The 26,500-nt window shown below is 48.0% G+C and overlaps 1 long non-coding RNA gene across 1 annotated transcript; it reads left to right on the plus strand.

The window, feature by feature from the left end:
* Positions 1 to 13,489: 13,489 nt before the first annotated feature.
* LOC140845846 (uncharacterized) lies at positions 13,490 to 16,576 on the plus strand. The gene is made up of 3 exons (XR_012124756.1): positions 13,490 to 13,751; positions 14,071 to 14,854; positions 16,108 to 16,576. It is a non-coding gene; the product is annotated as an uncharacterized lncRNA (long non-coding RNA).
* Positions 16,577 to 26,500: the final 9,924 nt, after the last annotated feature.

The raw sequence follows: 26,500 nt of genomic DNA on the forward strand, positions 1-26,500 counted from the left end.
ACTGCCTGTTTCGGGCATTTCACATGTGTGGGCTCCACACCTGGAGGCTCTCTGTGACCGGCCTCTTTGGCTCAGCATCACGTTTTCAGCATCAGTACTATATCCCTTTTCATTAGTAAATACTATTCCATTGGCCAGGTAGACCTCTTCTCTTTATCCATTCATTCTTTGCCCATTTACAAAATCCTGAGTTATTTGTCTTTTTTATTGAGGTGTGTTTGTTATGTAGTCTACAGATAATTGATTGCCAGTATTTTCTCCATTCTGTGGGACAATCTTTCACTTTCTTGATAGTGTACTTTGCAGCAAAAAAAAAGATAATTGATTGCCAGTATTTTCTCCATTCTGTGGGACAATCTTTCACTTTCTTGATAGTGTACTTTGCAGCAAAAAAAAAGTTTTTAACTTTGAGACGTCTAATTTATCTATTTTTTCTTTAGCTGCTGCTACCTTTTGTAAGAAAACATTGGCTAACCCAAGGTTACATCTGTGCTCTTTCCTACACTTGTAGTTTTTATGCTTACATTCAAGTCTTTGATCCAGTTTGAGTCATTTTTTTAAAAGCTGTGAGGGAGGGGCCCAGCCTCATTTTTTTCCAGTTGTCCCAGCATCATTTGTTGGAAAGACAGTTCTTTCCCCATTAAGAATTGTTTTGGGACCCTGGCGAATATCACTTGATTTAGAAAATCAGTTAGATTCTCAATTCTGTGTCACTGGTGTACGCGTGAGTCCTTATGCCAGTTTCACACTGTTTTGAATACCGGAGCTTTGTAGTATGTCCTGAGGCAGCCTACTTTGCTGTTTTTCAAGATTGTTTTGGCTGTTTTGGTCTCTTGTCCTTCTACATGGGTGTTAGGATCAGCTTGTCAGTTTCTGCTGAGGAGCCAGCTGGGATTTTTCATGGTGATGGCCTGGCACCTGCAGATGGATCAGAGGAGCGTCGGTCACTGCCTTAAGGCTGGGTCTTCCGGACCACCAACACCAGCGGGTGTCTTTCTGTGTGTGTAAGTCTCCTCTACTTTCTTTCAACAGTGTTCTGTAGTTTTCAGTGAACAAGTCTTGCACTTCTTTTGCTAAACTTATTTCTAAATATTTTATTCTTTTTGTAATACTGTTATAAATGGAAATAGTTTCTAATTTAATTTTCAGAATGTTCACTGCTAATGTATAGAAGTAAGCAACTCATTTCTGTACTGATCGCAGCAAACATGCTGAATGTGTTTATGACTTCTAGTAGATTTTTTGTGGACTCCTGTGCATTTTAAAATTTACAAGACCGTGTACTCTAGAAATAGAGATAATTTCACTTTTTCCTTTCATATTTGAATGATTTTTATTTCCTTTTCTTGCCTTATAGCTCTGCCCAGGACTTCCAGTACCGTATTGGATAGAAGTGGTGAGAAGAGGCTTCCTTGTCTTGCTCCTGTTCTTGGGGGGAAGCATTCTGTCTTTTCCCACCGAGTGTGACATAGCTGCAGGCTTTTATTAGGGACCTTTTATCTGGTGGAGGGAATTCGCTTTGATTCCTAGTGTCCTGAGTGTTTTTGTCACAGACTTTTTCAGGTTATCCTATGGTTCTTTTGTTTTCTCCTTGGTTCTTTATGTTGTTCAGTTTTGAAGAAAAAGCATTTTGCTGAAAGTTAGGACATCTCAGTTCCCAGCTCCTAGGCCTTGTTTTCTCAACTATATAATGAGTGTAGTGAAGAAAAGCCTTGATGCTTTTTTTCTTTGTAAAAAAATCATGATTCTTCACATTTTCTTCTTCTTCTTCTTCTTCTTCTTCTTCTTCTTCTTCTTCTTCTTCTTCTTCTTCTTCTTAGAGAGAGAGAGAGAGAGAGAGAGAGAGAGAGAGAGAGAGAGAAAGGGAGACTGGATACAAGCCCTTTATCAGTTTTTTGAACCCCCTGCTGTGGACTCCTGAATGGGGTCTTTTGGAGAACAGAGTTCTTCATTTTTATGTAGGCTTGTTTATCGTTGATCTTTTCTGCACCATTTTTAAGAAATTTCTGCTCATCCAAGCTCTTGAAGATATCATTTGATGCTGCTCTTACAAATGTTACTATTTTACCTTCCTTACGTGGATCTACGGTCCACCTGGAATGGCTCTTTGTGTGCTGTTTCAGATAGAGGGTCACAATGCACACTTTTTCAAACACATATTCCAGGGAAATATTTACTGAAAAAACCCCAGCCTTTTTGTAGTGCCACCTGTGTCATAAACAAAATATGTGTGTGTATGTATGTATGTATGTATGTATGTATGTATCTATCTATCTATATCTATCTAATCTTTCTATCATCTATCTATCTATCTATCTATCTATCTATCTATCTATCTATATCTATCATCTATCTATCTGCCTATCGTCTATCTATCATCTGGTTTGTGCTGCACTTCCTCTCCTGTTTGGTCAGTGTGTCTGTCTATCCTTGTACTTGTCTTAATCACTGTAGCTTTATTGGAAGTGTTGATGTGCAGGAAGCAAGTCCTCCAACCTCTTCTTCAAGGAGTCTGGGTATCCTTGGCACTTGGCAATATTAAGTGAACCTTAGATTCAGCAAGCGGATCTCTACAAAAAGCCCAGTGGTATTTTGGTGGACACTGACTCTATAGGCACATCTGGGGAGAAATGTCTTTGTAATATTGAGTCTTCTAAGTCCTGGACATGGAATACCCCTTTATTTGCAAAGTTTTCTTTAATATCTTTAAATACAATTTTCTGTGTAGAGATCAGATACATCTTTCATTAGGTTTATACTTATTTTCTTAATTGTTTTCTGATACTATTGTCAATGTTACCTTTTAAAAAGTCATTTTATTTTTGTTCATATGTGGACATACCAAGGAGGTATCTAACAACTCTACTAAACTCACCTATTCACATGAACAACTTATCTATAGATTCTTTTGGATTTTCTCCATGTTCATACATATCATCTGTGACTAACTGCAGTTTTCTTTTTTCTCTCCCATCCTTACGTTTTTATTTGTTTTTCTTGGTTTACTGCAGTGGCTGGGACTTTGATTACAATGCCAAAGGAAGTGACGATATCAAGCATCAAGGGATTGTTTCCAGGGCAGTGGGAAGGTTTCCCACATTTCACCATGAGGAATGGTGCTTGCTGTCTCTGTTCTGTAGATACTCTTTATCAGACTATAGGGCACTGTCTTCTATTCCTAGAATGGATGTTGAATCTTATCAAATGTGTTTTCTACAGCTATATTATTTTTTCTCACTTTTTTCTATTACAGTTATGAATTATTTTAACTAATTTGCAAATGCAAAGTCAACTGTGCATTTCTGGATAAGCCAACCTGGTTATGATATGTTTTTCTCATTTATGTATTTCATATATTGTTGAATTTAGTTTGAGAATGTTTTGTTTTACAGTTTGCAACCATTTTCACAAGTGAGATCAGCTTGTGCATCCAGAATACTCCCTAACCAGTAGGATAAAGCTCAGAGCTCTTCTCCTCAGCCAGCCTGCTTTCTCGTGGAACAAAATCTGGAAGCTGGTAACCGTGATGTGGGGAAAGATAACTGGCAGCTGCAGATCTGTGGGTGGGAATCAGAGGTGTTGGCTAAGAGCTTGATTTCTGACATGCACACCCTGGCTCTGAGCAGCTCTTCAGGGACCCCGGAAATGGCTGGTGTTCTCTGTGGGTGTCAGCCAGAAAACATAAAGCTCCTCAAAAGTGGACAAGGATTCCAAGTTCATGGAAAATTAATGGTAGAACCAATGAAATGGGATGGAGTGGAAGAGGGGAAAGCCGGCAAACTTACCCACCATGGTCCCCGAAGCGTCCCCTGGGCCCCAGCCTGTGCCCAGAGGAACTTGTGAGGAGGGGCCACATGGAACTCATGTACAAGCGTGTGTGTGAGAGGGAGGGAGGGAGGGGACAAAATATCAGGCTTATCCTCTGTTGTCGTGACTTAATCATGAGAATGGGGAGGATTAATCTGGCCAGTCAGTCACAGCTGTCTACCTACTCTCATCAGTCTTCTGGCTGTTTCTCTTCATTTTTTCCTGTCACAATGCTGCGTGAAGCACCCTGTTCATGTGGCTTTGGTACAGTCACTGTTATTTCTATAAGCTATATTCCCCAAAGTGGAATTTCTGATGTGCGAAAGCATCTATGATTTCATCTTAATACTGCAGGATTTTCCTTAAAAAATATTGTAACCAAAACCAGTGAAGTATTGGAATGCAGACTCCCAGCCTTGTGTAGTGTCATTCAGCACATGATGCTGTGACTTCCCGTGTCACCAAGAGCCCTCATTTCTTCCACTGGGGACTCCTGGTTCGTATCTGCTGTTCGTTTTCATCCTATCGGCTGGTGGGAGTTTGTGTTCTGGCTACTACATGTCACATGTGTTGGACAAATTGTCCACAGTCTGTTGTTTTTCTCCTACTTTGTGTGATCGCTGACGTATCAGCACTTGTGATTTTTTTTGGTTTCTCTTCTTCCTTTAAGTCTGTTATGCTTCCTTTCTTGCATAAGGAGTTCTCCTCCATTCCAACATGAAGTCAGTACTTCCGTAAATTTTATTCTGATAGCGTATATGTCCCAATATTACATGCCTATCTTTCACCCACCCAGAATTTATTTCCCATCTGGTGTGACGTAGGGTTCTAACATTGTCCCCCCATATGATTAGTTAGTTACCCTAGCACTATCCCTTTTTCTTAAACAAACTTCCCCTTTGCCCTGGCCTGAGATGCTGTCCGTTTCATGCCACCTGCATCCTGGAGCTATTCCCACCAACCCACCGCCATCTCCCTTCAGACCGATGACACTGATCCCTATCAAATCCCAGAGTGAGGTTCACTAAAATAGATTATAATTATCGACGTGGAAAGATGTGTGTAATATATAGTTAAGACAAAAGAGCTGATCATAGAACATCATGGATTCATTAAAAATGTGTGTGTGTATTTTGTGCACAGAGGAGAGTAAATTGCCTGTACACTTAAAATCCTAATATTAACTCTATCTCAGTAAAGGGATTAAAGATGCACTGACCTCTTTTCTCATTGTATTTTTATTTTTCTATAAGTATAACTGTATAATTAAACACAAGGCTAAACATGTAGTGACTCTTCTTGCCTTACAAAGTAAAAGCTGTTGATCAGGCTGGTCTCCAAACTTCTCCATTGCAGAACCCGTCCGTGCAGCAGTCAAGAGAAATTTTCCAAGTGAAGAAAGTTGTAGGCATTCCTCCCCTATGATGCAACAAAGACTATCTCAGCTTAGTTATTTTGATTACAGGGATGACACATTAGTAAAGTTGTAACAAACACATGCCCTCTTCTATGACTGTTAAACCAACTGTCTTAAATGAATAATTATATCCTTGCCAAAGGTAGGTGGGGTTGGGCAATTACATACAGCTTAAACGCATCCATCAGCAGATAGATATTCCTTTATCTATGAAATAATCTCAAAAAAATGATTGGAACCTTGTGATTTCCCCATCACGCAGACTTTCTGGTAGGATTTACACAGGGAAGGGCTGCCACACATCTAGGGCTCAAAAGTGGGGGCTCCCCTTGGGCTCCATGTCCGTGTGCTTCCTGGGCATGGAGTTCCTTCCACTGCATGTGGTTCTGCCATGAATCGTGGTGGGATATGCCTGCTTAGGGTTTGAAGAGGTTGCCAGCAGTGTTGAGTGATGCACACCTCCAGATGATTCCATCAACATGTTTATAAAGGGAAATAAGGCAGTGACATGTCAATGGGGCCCCTGGGATCACATTATGACTTCAGTTGTCTGATGAAGTCCATGCTTGTTGTAACAGAGGTTCCTTACACAGTAACGCTTCGCTTCATTTCAAAAAATTTAAAGGATGATTTTTTAACTCCATTTATGTGTTTTTGATGTTTCTTGATGCTCTCAAGGTATCTTAAGAATTGTCTGTGTTTTGATCTTTCAATGTAAAATGCGGATTTAGTTATTTGGATGTAGTTCTTGCCTTTCTTGTGTCTTGACGGAGCAGCAAGAAGATAGGACTTGTGTGGATGAGGCTCCACTGGCCTTAGAGGACACGTTGCCCGAGGAAGGGCTCACCAGGTGTGAGCTGCAGGGAAGGCACTCCACGCGGACACTCAGGGCTGGGGGCTCACTGGAACAGGCAAGGAAGAGACATGGGGACAGAAATTGCCGTGTTGTATTTTGCCTAAAGCCTCTACAAGCCTCATAAATGACATCACTCTCTCAGACTGAGGTGTTTTGACTTGATTTGACATGACGCGATTTGCAAAGTAGTAATGAATTTCTTCAATGTGCTGACAGACTGTCAGCAGTCCTACATCTTATTTACTTCAAAAATGAAGTCCTATCTTAATTCATTCTCTTCAGTCCTTGTTTTTTACCCTGTATTCATTATTTATACTATTATTTCAGTAATATTTTAATCTTCGCTCCTTCCCTGGTGGCCATCTGGATGGGTTTGCTTGCTTGCTTTCCCAGGATTTTTGAAATGGCAGATAATCAGTGATAAAGGCTCCAAATGCCTGTGTTTGTCCTTGTATTGCCCAAGGCGGTACAGGCATGGATGGCAACATGTATTGTGTGTGTGTGTGTGTGTGTGTGTGTGTGTCCCCTGCTAGGAAAAGGAAGTATAGTGTCTCAGAGTAGATTAGTAGTCCATAGTCACTTTTGTTCCAGGACTAAAGTTGTAGATCTACAGTCTTTTGTAAGGAGAGAACTGAATTAAAGAAGATAAAGCTGTCTTACAACATCAGTTATGTTTTATTATCGCACAGAAATGGAAACTGTAACTTATGTGTTATGACATGTAAATGGCAATGCAGAGGATGACATTGTTATCCAGGGCCAGCCACCATTGGGCTGATGGGGTCAGAAGGCACCTTTTATGCACTTCCAATTGTGTATCATGCTGCAGACAGAGCTTGGTTGTCCATATGCTTATTACAGAGTGTCTGCCTCTCATTGTCTGAGTAAGTTTTACAGCATCATTAATCTCCTGAAGCTCTCACGAGGTGGGTATTAGCACATTATGCCACTTTACAGGAGTCAGGTTATGAGGTGTGCCCCCTGTACCAGAGGTGGGTCTTGGAAGAAGATCAATTCTGTGTAATCACACAGTAGTCTGGGCTAATTCTATGAGGCGGCTACCATACTCCCCACTTTTGGGTGCCCACTGCCAGAGGCATTTTCCCTTCACATGTGGAAGTAATGCCTGTTTTTGACGATTCTTAAAGAAATATGTAATGATGGTTATATAAATAGGAGCAGGAGGAAATTGTCTAGGAAGCCCACCTCATTGTGCAGTTTTGAATATATTATATCCTTCTAGAGATTTCTGTGTGAATATAATTTTTAATGCAAATCAAATCTCCTTTTCACTTCATTTCTTTTTGCCATTTTCTATGTTAATGCATACATATTCAGTTATGTGATGACACAATATTTATTATACCATAACGTATTTCAGAAATCCCCTATTGATGGACATATATAATCACATTTTTTTCACTATTCTGAATCATACTGAATAAAAGTGCTCATTTCCTCCCCAACTCCCCAAAAAGTGTTTTGTCAATACAAGGTTTTAATGATTCTAGATTAATGCTAAGACTGAACATCTTTTTTGATGTGTTACATATTTGTACACCTTCCTGTTCAAATCTTTCGTCAAATATTGAATCAGAATACTTATTGTGGGTATGTAAGAACTCCATATTAAAGGTGTGGGGAGATGTCAAAAATAACGTAAGATAGAAGAAAGCTGAGACCCTTCAATATAAGGGACAGAGTCAGTACCGTGTGAGGTCACAGGCGATGAAGAGTGAGGGAATTACTTATAGCAGCCTATTTTCTTTAAGTGGAAATCACATATTTTGAAAAGAGACTTCCTGACATCTGTGAAAACCAAAAGGGCTTCGGCCAGGGTGACGCCTTCTGTGGATGAATCCACATGAGGACTGAGCATGCGTGTGGGTCAGAGGCTCCTTTCTAGACCCCCCATGGCTTGGGTGTCCAAAAAAGTGCCACATAAATGATCTACTGTTACTATTTTACAATAGAAACTACAATAAAATTCACAGGCATTCAGTTATGATTGGAAAGCAAGGAAACATTTTAATCTTTAAGAAACAGGACAATTTCCAGCACGCTTACGTCACTGTGTAAGGTTAATTGTTAAATACTTTTGTAGTGGCCACATTCAATGGCTGTTCACTTGCTGGCATGTTTGCTGATGGTCCTCGTGTGCTTTAGATCTCGTAATTTGAGGAAGCAGTTGAGCCAACTCTCTACCTGCAAACTAAGTGATTTAGGAAGAGCTATGGCTTGTGGCCACACACATCTGAGCCTCACACGCCCCCGTGCCCTGGGAGGGCTGGTCTTGTCTGGGGCTGTCCCCGAACGGGAGGAGCTGTCACTGGCCCTTGCCTTCTGGAATTACCCAGAAGCACATGGCTGCTGCTGTGGACCCCCGCACAGCAGCACAGCCTCAAGACAGGCAGGACGCATAGCCTCTTCTCTGCATAAAGCCCTATGCACGGTCGTGGAACCCAACCTTGCGTGGAGTCGTGTCCAGTTGCTCTGACAGGTGAGGGTGCCACCTGTCAATCTCCCAGTGTCAAACACAAGGCAGACTCCGCGGAGCACCCATGGACTTCTTATTTGTATTTTTTACTCAGCCATGAGGTGACCATTCAGGTGGGTTGTGACCTCATTTCCCCATAGCACCTCCTCTCTGGTGTTCAGCGGACAGCGGAGGGGTGAGCTGGGTCCCCAGGCCGGTTCCCCAGCAGGCCCCCCGGGGCCCAGGGTGCAGACCCCCAGAGCTCACAAACAAACAGAACGGCCAGATGGCCAGAGGCAGTGTTTGGTCGTGCCCGGGCTGACCACCAGCGGTTGACACCCCAGGTGGCCTGCGGCGGGGGCCACTCAGCGCTCAGGAGGCGTCCGTGGGTTTCTCTCCTACCAGGCTCAGCTGGAAAGCCGGCGGCCATGAGCATGCCTGCTGGCAAGGGGCACAGGCCACCCCACAATGTACTTGTGGGCCACTCAGGGCCCCAGGGAGGGCCTGGATGCAAAGACCACTGTGGCAGACGTGACCCCCGCGGGTGGAGGTCTCAGCTAACCCACCTGGGTGAGGCTGCGGAGTCCTCTGGGTGACAAGGTGGGGACAGGTTCAGATCCGGGGCAGGCGGTAGGCTGCTGTGCACCCCGGAGTCTCATCCCCCATTCCCCAGGGGGGGAGAGGGGCTTGCCGGGCACTTTGCACCCATCCTCCACTTCCAGCGGGGCACACGGGATGCCTCTGACGGGGTACCTGCTGTGTCTCCCTCACAAGGACGCTCGAAGGCCGACTGACCCATCCGGCGGGGGATTCGGACCCACACCCACAGGTGCTCCACCCTGGCCATGCAGAAGCAGCGCAGATGGCATGGTACCCTCTCTGGCCACACACTTCACTCCCGTTTAAGCCCATGTGGGTTGTGCTTAACTTGGGGTCACTATTATTTGCTACTGAAAATACATAAACCAACACCTTTGGTGCATTTAGCACTGTTCTATGTAGAGTTCTGGAAGTGTGAGTCCCTAAAGAAACTTATCACAAGAACAGCTAAGATTCAGGGCTAAGGGAATTGACTTACTTTGGAAAAAGTCTTTTTTCTTCGACTGTAGAAAATAATGGCAGTGTGTAACTGAGTCAAAAGCTGAAACTGTTTTTAAAAAACAAAACTAAACAGATTTTCTTCTGTGGTGTTGTTTGACCAAAGAGGGTCATCTAAAAACAACAGTAAAATCCTGTGTGGGGTCCCAGGAAGTGGTGGTTGAGGGTTCTGCGTCCTGTTCCTAAGAATTGGTTGGATTCTTGCGTGTGGCTTAGACAGGAACAGGGACTGGGCTGCCCACAGAGCCACACTCCTCTGTCTGAACAGTCCATGTGCCTCCCGCTATGTCTGTCCCCTCCCGGTCCCCTCCAAGCATTCAAGTCCTTACTGCACGAAGCTTTCTGGATGCCCCTATGCCCATCAGTGTGTTTATTGATTCACAGCCCAGGCCAGTGTTGTATGGAAGCCACAGTGACAATTCTTTTTTAGAAATTAAAAAATAAAACAAAAATCTTTGATTTTATGGAGTCATACAGTGTATGTGCTTTTGTTTCTGGCTTGTCACTTAGTGTGATGTGTTGAGGTCTGTCCATCTTACATTTGCTGGCCTGCACATGACGCTGTGACCTGGTTATCTGCTGACCGGTGGGTGGGCGTTTGCAGGTTCCTGCCTTCTGGCCGTTACTAGGCTCTGCTGTGGCTGTTCTCTATGGGACTTTTTGTGGACACGTGTTTCCAAGTCCTTTGGAGGAGGAGGGACAACTCAGAGGAATGGTGGGCCACAGTATGGATATTGCTCAGCTCTTTAAGACACGGCCCATTTTCAAAGTGGTCGTGCATTTTACGCTCCACCTGCGTGCGGGAGGCCCTGCCATGCCTGCCCTGCCTGTGTTTGGTGTCCCGTATGTTTGTTCTAGTTGTCTTACAAGGTATATTTTTCCCTATGAATCAGGAACAACAAGCTGTGCAGTTGGGGCTCTAAGTCCTGGGGTGTGAAAATAAGGATTTGGGATCAATGCTTCCTCACACTCCTTGCCAATCTTGTCTTTCCACGAGGACGTGCGTGTGGAGATTCGGGTCCACGTGGCTGCCACGATCTCAGCGCTGGAAACTGCACACTCACAATGTCACATCCTCGTGAACATTTCTGAAATCAGAGTCGCCTTTTCCTCTAGACAAACTCACAGAAGCCATGTGATCTCTCTAAGTGTCAGCTCCGTGACTTGTATGACGAGGGTGGTTCTCACAAAGAACTGTAGGAAAGAGAAGAACCAGTAAAGAGAGCAATCAGAGCAACTTCAGGGACTTGGTGCTCTGACTGTGTCAGCTGGAGCGGGTTTTACTCGCAGGCTTCTTCGGGAAGGGGACGGAGCATCACCACTTCTGTCTGCCCATCAAATGGAGTGAATGCGAAAGGAGAGTCAAGCACATTCTGGAAGGAACGTGGAGCTGAGATGAGGAGATTTGAAATTATGAACCCAAGAGTTAAAACTCTGGAATAAAAGAGGAAATGCACCAAGATGTAGTGAATGAGCACAGGATGACAACAGTGCGTTGCCCCGACAAATTCTGTTTAGGGAAAGGGTGTTATGAATCACCCAGGAGTATTTTTGGAAATGCTTATTAATTTTAAGTGAAGTTTTACTAGGAATCTTAGATTTCTTTGGACAAATATGAGTCTCTGGTGTCCTTCATTATATTGTGTACACATATATTTGTATGAAAAATACTTAAACTATTAAAAATGTTAATATATTTTATAATAACTCGATGATACCTGAAGAATATAAACGGACAAATAAATATAAATAGAGTATAGGCTGGTGTAAATGCTTTCCAATGAGAAGAAGCATGTCAGAATCATCCGTAGTTTTTTTTGGTGGGGAAAGCAATAATTTAGAAGAACGATATCGTTTTTGCAGCAACCATGATATAGAAGTTATTTATTTAAAATATATGAAATCTTAGCATTTGAGTAGAATCTGTTCCATATATGATAAGTTTGTCTCGAGGAAATCTGTTCCATATATGATAAGATTCCACCTACACTGCAACCGAATGTAGTTTATTGAAATAAAATCCAAATAAATTTTCAGAGCCTGTTTCAGTAGCAAATAAGCATTTTCTACTGGCTGGAACCACATGCAGTTGCAGGATTTTTTAATTTAAAAATGCTGAATATGGACTGTGTCATGTAACTTGTATATTGATATGCATACATCTCAGTGTCAACTTCATGAAGTTTTCGTATATCAAGATGGGGTTTAAATAATTGAATAAATAAATGCATAGCAGCTGGGGAAAATTTATAGATTTTTTTTTAAGGAAACAAAGAGAAAGGGGGAATTCAAACACATTCATTAAGAGGACAGAGAACAGTTAAGAAAAAAGAGACAGAAACTAAAATTGGCCAGGAGATTAAAAAGCCATCTTTGTAGCGGGAAACTTTTAAATACTTCTGCTGATGCTCACTGGCCCTGGGAAGCCGTGTGCTGCCCACACCGGCAACCTGGGCACTTTTTGTGGCACACACGCATGGCATTAAGTTAGCCGGCTGCCAGAGACAGTGCCTGTTCCCAGTGACACGACCAGACAGGACCCCAAAGGTGGGAGGGTGCTGAGCTAGAGCTGGAGTTGCCTGCTTCCCGCACCTTTGCAAAGGAACGTAGTTTATTTTCTAAAAACCTTTTCATTGTTTTGTCACTGTTACAAAAGTAATACGTGCTTATCAGAACATTTGGGAAGTACTGACAAGCAGAGAAGAAAAGAAAAAACCTCTAATCTTGACTCCCAGAGCTTAACTGTGATGACCACTTAGGTCTGATTCCTTTCTTTTCTAGGAGCCTCTATCCTGTTGAAATGAAATCATAGGGTGCAGGCGGCCTGCCCCAGCCTGGGTGTTTGCGTGCTCCTCTCACTTCTGACCTGGGGGTCACCTGTGTTCTGCCTTTTTTGTGCAGACACAGTGGTGCATTTATTAATCTCATCTTGGACTCGTGTTACCTCCCAGGACATGGTCTTGGGGGCTGTCCGGCCCTGGCCTCCGCCCCTCTGAGCTCCTGCAGGGCTTGGGCCCCACCCACTTGGCTCCTTTTGCCCACGAGGCCCTGGCAGGCTGTGAGGAAGAGAAGGGACGCTCACCTCCTGGCAGCACTTCCCCACCCTGACCCAGGGGCAGTGGGGCCCAGCATGCCTGCCTCAGGGCTCCGTGATCGGCTGGGCATCCCAGGTCCCAGCCTCCCAGGGGGCCTTTCTCTCTGCAGTTGTCTGTGGGTGGTGTCTTGTTGGCCTCTGGCACCTTTTCCTTAGAACGCCCTGCTCACAGGGATTGTTGTTATATCCTCTGGGAACTGTGGTGTGTCCTGCCGTGTCCTGGCTGTTGTCACGTCTGTCCCTCTCCACACGTGTATCTGTAGGATAAATACATAAAAAGAGTCTTGATAAAGTTGCCCTCAGCAGGCCGGCTATGTGCCAACAGGGCCATGATCACACAATCCTGCTAAACTAACTGAATACTATTATTTCAAAAAATGTCATTAATTTAAAAATGATAACAATGAAATCAACTAAATATAAATATTAAGGAATTAATTAGAACAGCAAGGAGTTACAGGAAATCAAATTCTGTGCAAGGTCTCTCAGCTCCCAGGCTGTGCTCTCCTACTGTCACGCATTTCCTAGGTGCCAAGCAGTGTACCTGGCCAATGTTATAGTTTCTTGCTCTCAGGTAGCCTGTGAATATATGTTGGTCTTCGGATTACGCAAGGCAGTTGTCACATTTCTGAAGCTGCCATAGGCAGACTCAAGGTCAGAACCGTGCCGTGGGAGGCGACGGTCACACCGTGGAGGGAGAGGTTGGGCTTGGGAGTCACTCCTCCCAGGTGAGGACTAGGCTGACCAAGCCGAGCTCGTCCGTTTCCCGGCTGGGAAGCAGGCGAATAGGAATCGCATGACTGCCCTGCTGATCCTTCCAGAGAGTCAGGAAATCTCTGTGCAGGCGCACGTCCCCTCTCGGTCAGCGCAGGCCTAAGCCTGGTTCCCGGGGTGCCTAGTGGCCGCCCCCTACCTGGAAGCCCCAGGCCTGCTCCACCCTCCTCCCATTCAATCGCACCCCCTCAGCTGGGGGCCTGGTGCTCAAACCTTCCGAGAGTCCCAGGTGAGTGCTGCCTGCGCCCCAGGCTTCCTGCACCCTCCTCCAGGCCGTCTGGGGTCTGAGTGGCCCCTGTGTGGCTCTGGGCACCTGTTACGGCATTTCCTCCTCCTCCCTGGCTGGGACCTCTTGGCTGCGGATTCCAGCCGCTCGGGCCTCTTGGGGGCAGGGGCTGGCGTCTTGTACCCCCAGCTGCTTAATTTGCCCTCATTGGAAACTCCTCCCTCCCTCCTGCACTCCGTCCTGGGTGACCCAGCCACCAAGGGGGGTGTTCAGCTTCTTCCCTGATGTCTGTTTATTTCCCTCTGCGCTGTGCGGCGATCAGGAGCGCCCAACCAGTGGCTGTCAGACCGGGCTCGGCCGGAGCGCGAAGGGACAGGATGTTGCTGATGAAGCACTGTAACCCCAAACCCGTGGGAACTCGGAGCTTCTCTGAGTGTGAATCAGGGCAGGCGTGCATGGGGCATCTCGCAACAGCAAACAGCATGTGCACTGCACAGCTCGAAGAAGGATCTTGCTACGAACCCTAGGGCATGACACCCACAGACTCCGCGGCTGTCCCTGGAGGGACTGTGCGCTGGGTCCCTGGGCAACAATCCCGCGTCCTGTAGTCCCGACACCAAGGCCGGAGGCAGACAGGCTCCAGCCCAGCTTCTACATGGGAAACTCTCGGCAAAACAAATACATTTCTTTACCGTTTCCACTTTAGAAGCAGTTGAATGACTTGACTAATATTTCATTTGCCAAAAAAGCAAGGTAATTTTCACCTTCTCTTTTTGTTTCCCGCAAGCATCTATTTACCTCTGTGTGTGTGGTAGGGCATTCGTGGCACATGGTCTCCATCCCAGCTGTCCCGGGACCCAGCGCAGTGGCGGGAGGCTCGTTTGCATGTGGGCGGCCCTTGCCACCAGCGTCTCCAATCAAAGGTTGTCTCCAGGCCACGTACACTCCCGTGCCCTCCCCAGCACATGTAGCCCTAGCCAGACTCCAGGAAGTATTTGGGCTCCGGCATCTTTTGCTGTTGTGCCTTAATTCTGAAAGAGAACCAGGCTTGGGAGAGATGCAGCAGCGGGCGGGGGCGGTTGCTGGAACCTGGAACAGGGTTGCAGGTAAGCTGGCAGGTGACTCAGCACGCCTGGCCCCCGTCCTGCCCTCGGTCTGTGCTGGGGCAGTGTTAGGCGGCCACCGAGCCGAGTCTGGCAGCGCCTTGCGGCCGCTGATGCCCCATGGCTGGTTTCCGGAGGGGCTGTCAGGTGGCCGTGCTCTGCCCAGCGCCAGCAAGGTGTGCTGTCGGTCATCCAAACCATTCCCAAGTCCATCTAGTAGTCGTGGGGTCCCCTTCCTCTCCTGATCTGAACTAAACTGCATGTTTGCTCCCTGTGGTAAGTACTCTGCCTGCAGGTGCATTACTTTCTCATCACCTTGTCACGCAAGACGTGGGGAGGTGGCTCGCCTGATGCCGAGGGGCAAGAGCAGCAAGCGGGCACCCGGGCCTGTTCAGGCTCTCATGGCCCCACACTCAGGCTCCAGGGGGCTCCCCGCTGTGGGAAGTCTGGTGTCTCCAAAGGCTTCCTGCCAGGTGCCTGGCGGGAAAGATGGCAGAGTGACAGGCCGCAGTGATGCACAGCCCCCTGGGCACCCCTGCAGGGCTCAGACCGTCCGCAGAGGAAGGGCCGGGGTTGGTCTTGTTGGCGCTCCAGTGATGCCTACGTTCAGGGGCAGATCACCTGCCAGAGTCACCAGTGGGGGCACATTGGTCACCTGGTGCCCTGGCCTTGTGGGCTCAGCCGGAAGGCTGGCTCTTGCCCAGGAACCCCACGGACCCCAGCACAGGGAGGGATCCGCGTTCAGTACAAGCGCTCTCTGTGCGCTCACGGCGCCTGGAGGCCGGTGCGAGTCTCTGAGAACTTGCTGCTGGGGCTGCGACTTGGCTTCTTAGGCTGGCCTACATACAGGGCAGCTACTGATGATGTGTTTATTACTTTTGGTCCTAAAGTGTTGTGCAAGCACCCAGAGCATTTCTAGCGAAGGGAGTGCTAATGTATTAATTAAATGTAAAATCTGGGCAGGGACTCTTCAGAGGGTGTTTCCCACAATCATGCTTTATGGCTCAATTTTATTGTGAAGTTGTTGAGTAGACGCCAGGCTTCCTGAGAGCTGGAGCATAGCACAGGCTTGTGTGCACTGACTTAGGATGACCTTGGCTCCACCACCTGAGCACTGTCCCTGCCAGGTGTGGGACAATTCCAATCAATTCCTGGGCAGCTGGATAAACCTGCAGGAAGGGGTGGCCCTTCAGGGATAGAAGTCGTCACGTTCCTGTAAACGGTCATCTGCTTTCCCCATCTCCATGAACATGAAGAAACCAGTTCAAGACCCAGGAAGGGCCAAGTCAGCAGTGTGTGTCCAAGGCGGCTCTAGACATCGAACAGGCTGGATCGCGCATGCTCCATTTGAATCCCAGCTCATCCCCTCATGGGACACTGGCTCTCATGCTTCAGTTGCTACATCTGTAAACTGGCCCCCAGCTGTGTCCACCTCAATGACTGATGTATGTGACGTCCTTAGAATAGGCCTCCATGGTTGGCAAGCACTCGATAAATACCAACTGTTATTACTAATATTAGGACTGTGGAGTCTGACTTTGAGAAGTTTGAAATCTAGAGGGTAAGAGACATGACAACTGTCTTTTATGCTTCCACCTGCCACTAGAACAGTGCCTTCACTGAGTCATCTCAGGCAGATACAGATGCAGGTGAGAGCACAGAAAAAAGCCTGTAACAGAAATCACAGCATCAGGTGGAGGATGCAGAACACACGTACTGGAGTATAAGTTTATTGGGTTTGCAAAAGCAGACGGGATTGACCGGTGGGGGTTTATTTGAGCAGGAGAATCTTCATGAGAGGGGGTTTTGGGGACTTTGCGAGCCCACCTTGGAATAACACAAGATGAGTAGCTCACCCTCGGACGGGAAAGTGGGAAGTCCATGAAGGAGCCCGAGAGGGGCCCTTTGTGATAAGGCAGGTGTGATTGACAATCAGAAAAGAGCCCCTGAACGGGCCTCCTTGGGTCAGTGGGAAGCGCTTTCTTACAGGCCCTTTGAAGCTGATCTTACTGTTACCCTCCAGGAGAGTGTAGGCGTCAGGCCCGAAAGGTGGAGATTGAATAAAGGATTTTAAAGTGTTTCCTATTTTGGCTTAATTTCTAAAAATAGGAATAACAGTGAACAGTTGGAGTATTGACTGCAAGGAGCAACTTCTGCTCATAAAAAACCATGAGGAATAAAGGCCAGGACCAGTGCTGGGTGGACTGTCGTCTAAGCAGGTTGGCCAGCATGCCCAGCGGTGAGTGCTGGCCACGTCCACTCATACGACATTCTCTCTTCCAGGCCCTTGGGTGAGGTGTGGGCCCCAGAGACCCTGGGACCGTCACAGTCCTGGGGAGGAGGGGACACCACCCGTGCAAAGTCCTGGGGCTGGTGAGCAGAGCTTGGTGTGGACAGGGCATGCTGCTGGGGAGCTGTCTCTGCCTCTGCGAGGGAGGCACACATCCTGATTCTTCTTGCCAACTTTGAAGGGGGAACAGCTCCAGGCAGAGACAGTGCTGTGGGCGAGGAGCTGTGGACGGCAGGGCTCACTGTGGGAGGATGGAGCTCAGCGTGGCTGATGTCCACCCGCAACAGATGCCAGGCGAGAGTGGAGGGCATGGGGTCAGTGGAGGGGAGGTACTGGGTGACATGAACCCCTTTTGCTGTCACGTGCCTCAGCCATAGCATCCAGGATGCACTGAGGAGGTGAGGTGAGTGGCAGAAACAGGAGCCGAGCCCGCCACGGAGAAAATGCCCCTGCAGGGGTGGGCCTCCAGATGAGGTTCCACCCCTGCCTGCCCAAGGTTCAGAGGCCAGAGACCCTGGCTTGTGTCCCCTTCAGCGGAGACAGAGGGGTCCTTCCCTGAGGCTTTAGACCCCAGTGCCTGGGGAGCCTGCAGGGGAGGGGACATCCTCGCCTGGACAGGGTGGCACTGTGCTCCAGCCTGCCCGCACTCTAGGGTCTCCAGCTGGCAGGTGAGCCTCCCTGGGCACAAGGGACAGCTGGCTTGGGCGGCCTCTCCTGCCTCCCCTGTCCCCCAGGGCTGCCCCAGTCTTCACAGTGACACAGCAGGTCAGGGACCTCACCTACCTTGCTCACCTCTCCTGGAGGAGGGCCTGGCCAGTGGCAGGCACCCAGTGACATTTTTGAAATCTATGAGGTCAGCATGGGAAGCCTCCGGCCACGCTTTTCAGGTTGGTGGTTCCCAAATTCTGGTGCTGGGGACCCTCAGAACCAGCTGCAGGTGATGAAGCCAGCAGGCTTGTTCAGAGGCACGTGCCTGGGCCTGCCTGGCGCTGACATCAGTCCAGGAGCTGCTGTTTGAAGCCATGTCCCATGTTCTCTGGGTTGTTTCACAGCCACTATTTCCCTCTAGTGGGTCTTCTAGGCTCACTGTGGCCATGCAGGTGACAGATGGGACATCAGCTGTGTGGGTCAGACACGAAGGGAGGGCAGGTGTCCGGGCTGGGGAGGTTTCTCTGGGAAAGGGCTGTGGAAAAACACAGGTTCACACACAGGAGTTTGGGGAGTTTTTGTGTAGAAGCGATTAGAGAATGCTAGCAGGGTACTTCCTGCTCCCTGCGTCCCCCGCCCAGCTCAGAGGGCAGGGCTCACTGACTGCCTGAGACCCCCGGCGCTCTGCCCTCCCAAGGGAGTGGGGAGTTACCTGCAGCTCTGGTCTGTCATTCTTCTGATACGGTTTTCTAAGATCTTCCCCTAATGTGTTTGGTTTTGCCTGTTTTTGAGGCTTATACAGCTGGAATCACACCGTGTGGCTTTCATGAGTCTAGTGTAGCAGCGAGAGTCCCTAGCAGCCTGGACCCCTCCCTGCTCTCACACTCACAGCCAACAAAGCTTGGCATCGTGCTGGGATTTTGTCACAGAATCTCATTCGCGGAAAGAACTGGCCTGAGAGCGGCACAAAGTCATCGTCCCCTTCTGTCCGGGGTCCGAGGTGCAGGGAAGAGGCCCTGTGTGCACACCAGCTCAGTGTGTCAGCCCGCCCCATTGCAGGCTCCTCATGGTTCATTAAGGAAACAAATCCCACGCAAACGGGCAGCCCCCTGCTGCATCAGGGAAGGGCCAGAATCGGTGCCGAGAGAGAAGGTGGGCGTCTGGGGCCCTGGCCCCGTCTGCAAAGAGGCCAGATCGAAGCGGGCACCATGCTCGGCACTGACCCTGGGGCCTTCTTACCGGTGGGCTCACCCAGTGGGAAGGCACCAGCCTGGTGGTCACCGGGGGACGCAGCTGCCCCGCATGGCACAACGCAGGCAAACCCACCCCTGAAGAGTCAGAGAGGAAGTCTTAGTCTCCAGGCATGAGAGACAGAACTGAAGATACGCTGTGACAGGCGCTTACCTGGCTGCATGAGATGACCTAAGAGAGAGCAAAATTCCACAAATTTTAGTGAAATTCAAAGCTTTATTTATGGACTTGATGTTTGAATTTCATGATTTTCCCATGTCATCAAATAGTCTTTTTCGGATTCTTTTCCACTGTAAAAACCTTTTCAGCTGTAAAAAACCCCTTTAAGCTGTGAAAACTATTGCCAGTTCATAGGCTGTGAAAGCCAGCTGTAGGCTGGCTGTGGTTCATGGGTCTGGTCGGCAGACCCTGGCATGAGGGGTGGGCGCACAGGTCTGCAGAGACGGAGTGTGTGGGGCATGTGGCCCCTACTCTGAAGGGTGCCGCCCACTCCCCTCCAAGCTCTGGGTGGCTGTGAGCTCACTCCTGCAGGGCGTGCACACAGGTAACTTGTGCCTTTAGTAATTCATGTTTAGAAGTAAATCTATTCTGTGACAAATTCCTCCAAAATTCTCCTCATTTTGGGTTGAAAATGCTAGTTAAAAACCATTGCAGGGCTGAATCCAATGACTGCTGCCTCCTGTCCTTCACAGAGCACACTCTGGGGCCCCTCGTTCTGGGTGGGCTCCAGGTGGCGGCTGCCAGGGAAGGTCGACATCAGCCTGGAGAAATGGTTCCTCTGGTCCTCATCACGGACCTTCAAGGGAGAGGGGCACGTGCTGTGCTGAGCTGGTCTGCATGATCCCTGGCTTCTGATCCCCTCAAACTGCCTCTCAGGGTGAGGCTGGCTGGCTCGGACCCGCCGCCCCTCATGCCATTGGATCTGTCCTCCTGTGGGCACAGTGAGCAGCTGACCTGAAGGAGCTGCTCCAGGTGCCGAGGCTCTAGGCCAGCCTCCTCTCCAGGACCCAGGTGCTGTCCCGCCACGGGAATGCACCCAAGTGCTCTGTGTTTTCTCTGGCTCACCGGGTATGTAGGTGCCTGGCACAGAACCCTGTGACTCGTCATGAAGGACCCATAAAGGGAGCCCTTTTGTGTGTATTCCTACGGTGACTGATTTTTAGGAAGAGGTTGATGCCCTTGAAATGGACCAGAGTGGTGCTAGGAATGGATAGAAACTTCCACAGGACTCCCCCGGGTTGGGAAGCCACAGGAGCACCATGTGAGTGACTCAGGGGCAAACCTTGTGCACCGTGCAGAAAGGGAATCCATGAGGCTGGCTCCCTGATTTGAGAGCATTTCATTTTTTTCTTCTTTGTAATGATTCTGAGCATTTGAATGTGTGCACTTTTAGGCGGAACGTCAAACCCAGTTTCTTAATATGTTAACATGAATAAAAAGCAGGGGATGGGGAATGACCTGGGGGGGGGGTGCATCTGGGAAGCTAGTTAGCCAACCATCATGTTCTAGGGCAGAGAAAGTGAACTTGTGCTCATGGGACACGGCACAAGAGCAGTTATCACCTTCCAGCATGGCGCTTTTACCTGGATTTATTTGGAAACATGGATATGTATTCATATTCTGTATTTGCCACTTAAAGCATGTAAATAAGTCAGAGAAAATTTCAAAGATTTTTTTTCTTCAAAGTGGGAAGAGCATCTTTTCCCAAGAGAATAATGGCAGTGACCAAAAACGTCTGGAAATTAATTTTTAAAATCACACTTACTTAAAAAATAAATTAACTTGTAATAGAGGTGACATGAACCTACTTTAAAGTGGCTCCTGCTAATCTAAACACGTGGGTACAAAATGCCCCAGCCGTGTGCATGAGTGTCTGGGCCCAGGTGGCTTTTCCAGGTGGGTTTGGTAAAACGGGTGAGGGCAGAAATGCTGTCTCATGGACATCCTGGTGCCAAACACTGATGTTTAGCTCACGCGGCAGGACGAAAAAGGTGTGGAGAATGCACGCGTTACCACCGTCTCCCGGAAAGGAAAGTGGGCTTTTGTCTGTGTCTGTGGACAGTCTTCAGTTATAATTGCCTTTTATGGGAATTATTCCATTTGGAGCCTTACAAAGCCCTGCTTTTACAGGGGGTGTTTCACTCTCACTTTACAGTGGAGAAACTGATGCGAAGAAAAGTATAACCATTGGGCTCCTGGCCCCCGTCTGCCTGCGGGCCTGGGCCGCAGGCTGTCACGAACCACGGCTTGCTTTGTTTTATCGTCTTGCCGCATAATGTCACTTCTGGCAAGACCGCTTCCTCAAGTGAATCACAGGTGTCAGGGTAGTTTTGGTACATTTTGGCTTTCTACTGAATGCTCAACATTTCATGATAATATAGTCAAAATGTATTTTAAATTTTAAAAAAGAAGTGAATTCTGTTTATTTTTCAGTCATAACATAAAATATGGGCAAATCACATATAATTTAGAAAACTCAGAAGAGCTAGAACTTAATTTTGGAGCAAAACTACATTAGTACTTCAGTATAATTTCTTCTGGCCCCGATTCCCCGGGCAGATATTTGGCTTAGTGGCAAATGGAATGTGGAGCGTTGCATGTTCCATGCAACGGGGGCCACGCTCCTCTGGTATCTGGACAATACCCCACTGAGAGGACGTACTAAGGTTTACCCGTGTTTTAAGGTTCCCAAAGAGCTTTTGAACTACTTGCATTAGAAACGGCCCTTGGATGTGCAGAGTGATTGTTCTGTGTTGAGGATCTGTTCCCTAAACTCCTCAGAGTGGATTAATAGATAAAAGGACATAAACCTTCCTGTTGTCTTTGCAATGCCGTGTCAGGCAGCTTCCGGAACCACTTGTTGGAGCATCTTCCACTGCGGCAGCCGGGCAGAGAATGACAGGCTGGCTCTGCCCTGCCCAGGGGGCATCCGCGCTCTCTCGCCAGCACTTCCCCGAGCCGGCAGGCTGAAAGCTGATGTCGTGGGTTCAAACTGGGTCTTCATCGCCGATTTGGAGCTTTGGGTTGTAATAAGGACCCCGAGTCGGAGCAAGGAGACCAGACTCTCACCTGCGGGGACACGTGGCTTCGGGAGCTGACCCTTGGGACGCATCCACAGGCAAGCCCAGGACGCCCTCGTCCCCCTGCAGGATTTCCTGCACCTTCTGCCAGAGGTGGCCCCTCCGATCCTGCAGTTTGCTCCAGTCTAGTGAGACCGCGAGTGCATACCTAGGAACAACCCCCCTGAAACAGGCCCCTCCTAAAAACCAGAGCGTGTTTTTTGAAGTCAGCCAGAACTGTGCTTTGACTGTGACATCACCCCTGGGTAGGCTGGGGCTCCCGCCCGGACGCAGACCTTCCGGAGCTCCTCTTGGCGTGAGCAGGGCGCCCCCTGGTGGGCACATTGGGGGATGCAGGACCCCTCGTGACACTGGTGGGACGGGGTAGGCACGTGGAGAATTTCCCTAAAAGACATCAAGGAGAGCCCAATTTCCTTAAGCAAACAGGCTCACACCTCCCAGGACTCCACTCAGATTTCAGACTGAAAGTCAATCCTCCGTCTCTATGGTGGGTCTGGAGAAGCTGCCCACCCCCCGCACCTGTAAGGAGTCCTTTCTTTCTCAGTCCCGGCTGCCCCAGAACCGGCCTCCTCCCGCCCCTGCCTTTACCCTTTCCTCCCTTCCCGCCGGTCAGACTCAGAACCAGGGCTCAAATTCAGGCTCGAAGATCCAGTCACTTGGAACCACCGGTGGAAGAGCAACCCAGAAATAAGAAAACACCTGCACTCACGACCAGCACCAACATGGCAGAGGAGCCGCTGCCGCAGAGGGCCCGGGGCAGCCGGCTTGCAGGGAGCCCTTTCCCCCCGCCCAGCCGCGCACCCCTCAGGGAGCAGGCGGGCATCGGGTCTGGTTGATTTCCCCCAGGTGCTCCACAGTTCTTCACTGGGTGGCTGAAGGAATCTGCTAACTAGCAAGTGACTGTTTTCCCTCTAGTAACAGAAACAGAACTCAGGGTGGCTTCCAGTAAGAAGTCAGTGAATCAGAACTTGCAAACATCATGTTTTCATCTCTTAGGTTTGTCTTTTACTGTGAATTAATCTATTTCTATCTTAATTATCATAAAAGAAAGTTAACCAGCTGTAGAAATGAGCTCAGCAAACAGCTGGACGAGACGTTATGGAGGCAGTATAGTGATTTATATAAATTGTTGAAAGTTTATACAGTCAGAGTTTGTGGTCTAAGAAGCCAGCACCATGTGAACTGCAGGTGGACTGATGCAAGGGACCACTCCCTGTCCCCACCACTGCCGCCATCCCGCAGGTGCGCAGATGCACACAGGGGCAGGTGTGAGGGGCTGGGGGCACACACTGCCTGTCCCAGCTAAGCACCCACCGGCCAGGGGGCTTTGTTCCTCGGAGTTCCCGAAGCAGCTGGAACAGGAAGGAAGCCACGTTAACGTGTGTGGGACTGACTTTTCCAGGCACTGGGTGTGCCTCGTGGTAACATATCTGCAAGCATTGCTGGGAGGTACATGTTAGCTTCCATTCGTAGGAATACCAGGAGGGCCTTCAGTAACTGGTCCCAAGTTGGAGAAACACATTATAGTCAAGCCTCAATTTTTTTAAAAAAATTTATTTTGGTATCATTAATCTACAATTAGATGAAGGACATTATGTTTATTAGGGCTCCCCCCTTCACCAAGTCCTCCCCACATCCCCGTTCACAGTCACTGTCCATCAACATAGTAAGATGCTGTAAAATCCCTACTTGTCTTCTCTGTGTTGCGCATCCCTCCTCGTGCCCCCCCCACTATACATGCTAATCGTAAGGCCCCCTTTCTTTTTTTCCCACCCTTATCCCTCCCTTCCCACCCATCCTCCCCAGTCCCTTTCCCTTTGGTAACTATTAGTCCATTCTTGGGTTCTGTGCTTCTGCTGCTGTTTTGTTCCTTCAGTTTTCTTTTATTCTTATACTCCACATATGAGTGAAATCATTTGGTACTTGTCTTTCTCCGCTTGGCTTATTTCACTGAACATAATACCCTCTAGCTCCATCCATGTTGTTGCAAATGGTAGGATTTGTTTTTTTCTTATGGCTGAGTAGTATTCCCTTGTGTATATGTATCACATCTTCTTTATCCATTCATCTACTGATGGACATTTAGGTTGCTTCCATATCTTGGCTATTGTAAATAGTGCAGTGATAAACATAGGGGTGCATCTGTCTTTTTCAAACTGGAGTGCTGCATCCTTAGGGTAAATTCCTAGAAGTGGAATTCCTGGGTCAAATGGTATTTCTATTTTGAGCATTTTGAGGAACCTCCCTATTGCTTTCCACAATGGTTGAACTAATTTACATTCCCACCAGCAGTGTAGGAGGGTTCCCCTTTCTCCACAACCTCGACAACATTTGTTGTTGTTTGTCTTTTGGATGGTAGCCATCCTTACTGGTGTGAGATGATATCTCATTGTGGTTTTAATTTGCATTTCTCTGATGACAAGCGATGTGGAGCATCTTTTCATGTGTCTGTTGGCCATCTGACTTTCTTCTTTAGAGAACTGTCTATTCAGCTCCTCTGCCCATTTTTTAATTGGGTTATTTGCTTTTTGTTTGTTGAGGTGTGTGAGCTCTTTATATATTTTGGATGTCAACCCTTTATCGGATCTGTCATTTTTGAATATATTCTCCCACACTGTAGAATACCTTTTTGTTCTATTGATGGTGTACTTTGCTGTACAGAAGCTTTTCAGCTTGATATAGTCCCATTTGTTGATTTTTGCGTTTGTTTCCCTTGCCCGGGGAAATATGTTCAAGAAGAGGTCACTCATGTTTATGTCTAAGGGATTTTTGCCAATGTTTTTTTCTAAGAGTTTTATGGTTTCATGATTTACATTCAAGTCTTTGATCCATTTTGAATTTACTTTTGTGTATGGGGTTAGACAGTGATCCAGTTTCATTCTCTTACATGTAGCTGTCCAGTTTTGCCAGCACCATCTGTTGAATAGACTGTCATTTTCCCTAGTCAAGCCTCAATTTGATGCCTGTGTACTAGGTTGTACACCTGAAACAAATGGAAGATTGTGTATCAACTCTATACGTCAATAGAAAATCCCAGCAGGGGTAAAGCAAAGTCAGAATGATTTTACATGTGCTTTTTACATATTTTATATACACACATATGTATGTAGAGGGAGAGTAAGAGAGAGTCCAGTGAGTCGTTCTCTGTTTTCAAAAGTACTTTATTGCTTAAGATTCCACAATTTATAAGTGTGTTTCTAAATGTGTGTAATAACAAAAGACATTCTTTGAGGACAATTGAGAACCATCCCCATTCCCAAGGGTAAAGAAAAATTAAGCTTTTGTCATGAGCAAAGTTGATCAAATTTTAGCTTTTCTCATGAGCAAAGTTGATCAAATTTTAGCCCCATGTTGGAAATGGGAGCCAGGTGCTAGTGAGGCCAGCAGGCCTGACACTTTCTGGAACGTGCTCTTATTTATATACTAAAAGCATGTTTTATTTGTTGAACATAATTCTGACATGCGAAATCAAGCTTTGCTTAACACAGTCGGTGGTGCTGAAAAGCGCCTGGCTTCTATGAGGACGGCCTGGCTGTAGGAGGGCTGGGTAGTGCCAAGCTGGGGTGAGAGCGGGCTGGGGGGTTCTCAGAGGCAGAAGGCCAGCCCCTGGTGAGTCGGCCCAGGATGGCAGTCTGCCAATCATGCAGGGCAGAGGGGAAGGAGTCTCTCCAGCCCCTCCATTGCCTGGTGGGCCTCACGTGACTGAGGAATCAGGGCCCTCCCTGGAGTGAGGGGGCACTGTCACTGCGACCAGATGTATCACAGGGTTGGAAAAGACCACAGCATCCAGGGGGGGTGACTGTCGTCTTGATTAGGAACAATGGACTAATAAACACACAGGAAACAGTAAAGGGCCCAATGAAATGTCTCACTAGGGGACTGACTATCCGAGGGGGCCCTGGGCATGGACCTGGGGTGGTCCCGGGGGTGGCCCTGGATGCCTCTCGGGGCCTGTAAAGTGCAGTTACATGAACAGGGCAGATGTTAACAGACATGAGTGAGTATCTGGCGCTGGGCTGCATGTGTGTGACCAGGAGCAGAGCCTTTGGTTCTCACCCTGACCTTCACTTAGGAAATAAGGCCCCTGTGTGATGTGCCCTTGATTTTTCTGTGCAAAGAGAGGTCAAGCCTGGGGCCACAGGAGTTGGGGCTTCTCCCACGGTCACTGGGAAGAGGGCATCTTCCCACTGCTTCGGGCATCAGATTCAAAAGCACCTACCTGAAGTGCATAAGGCAAATCTCAGGGTGAGGAGTTGCCTGCAGGCACTGGCACTAGGGGCAGGGAGGGGCTCTGTGGGCCACGTGACAAGCAACCAGGGGAGCCCTGCTGACCTGGCAGCTCAGGGGAACTCAGAGAGGAGGGCTTTCCTCCCCAGGGAA

The sequence above is a fragment of the Manis javanica genome, chromosome 13 (genome assembly GCF_040802235.1).
Source record: "Manis javanica isolate MJ-LG chromosome 13, MJ_LKY, whole genome shotgun sequence".
Classification (NCBI taxonomy): domain Eukaryota; kingdom Metazoa; phylum Chordata; class Mammalia; order Pholidota; family Manidae; genus Manis; species Manis javanica.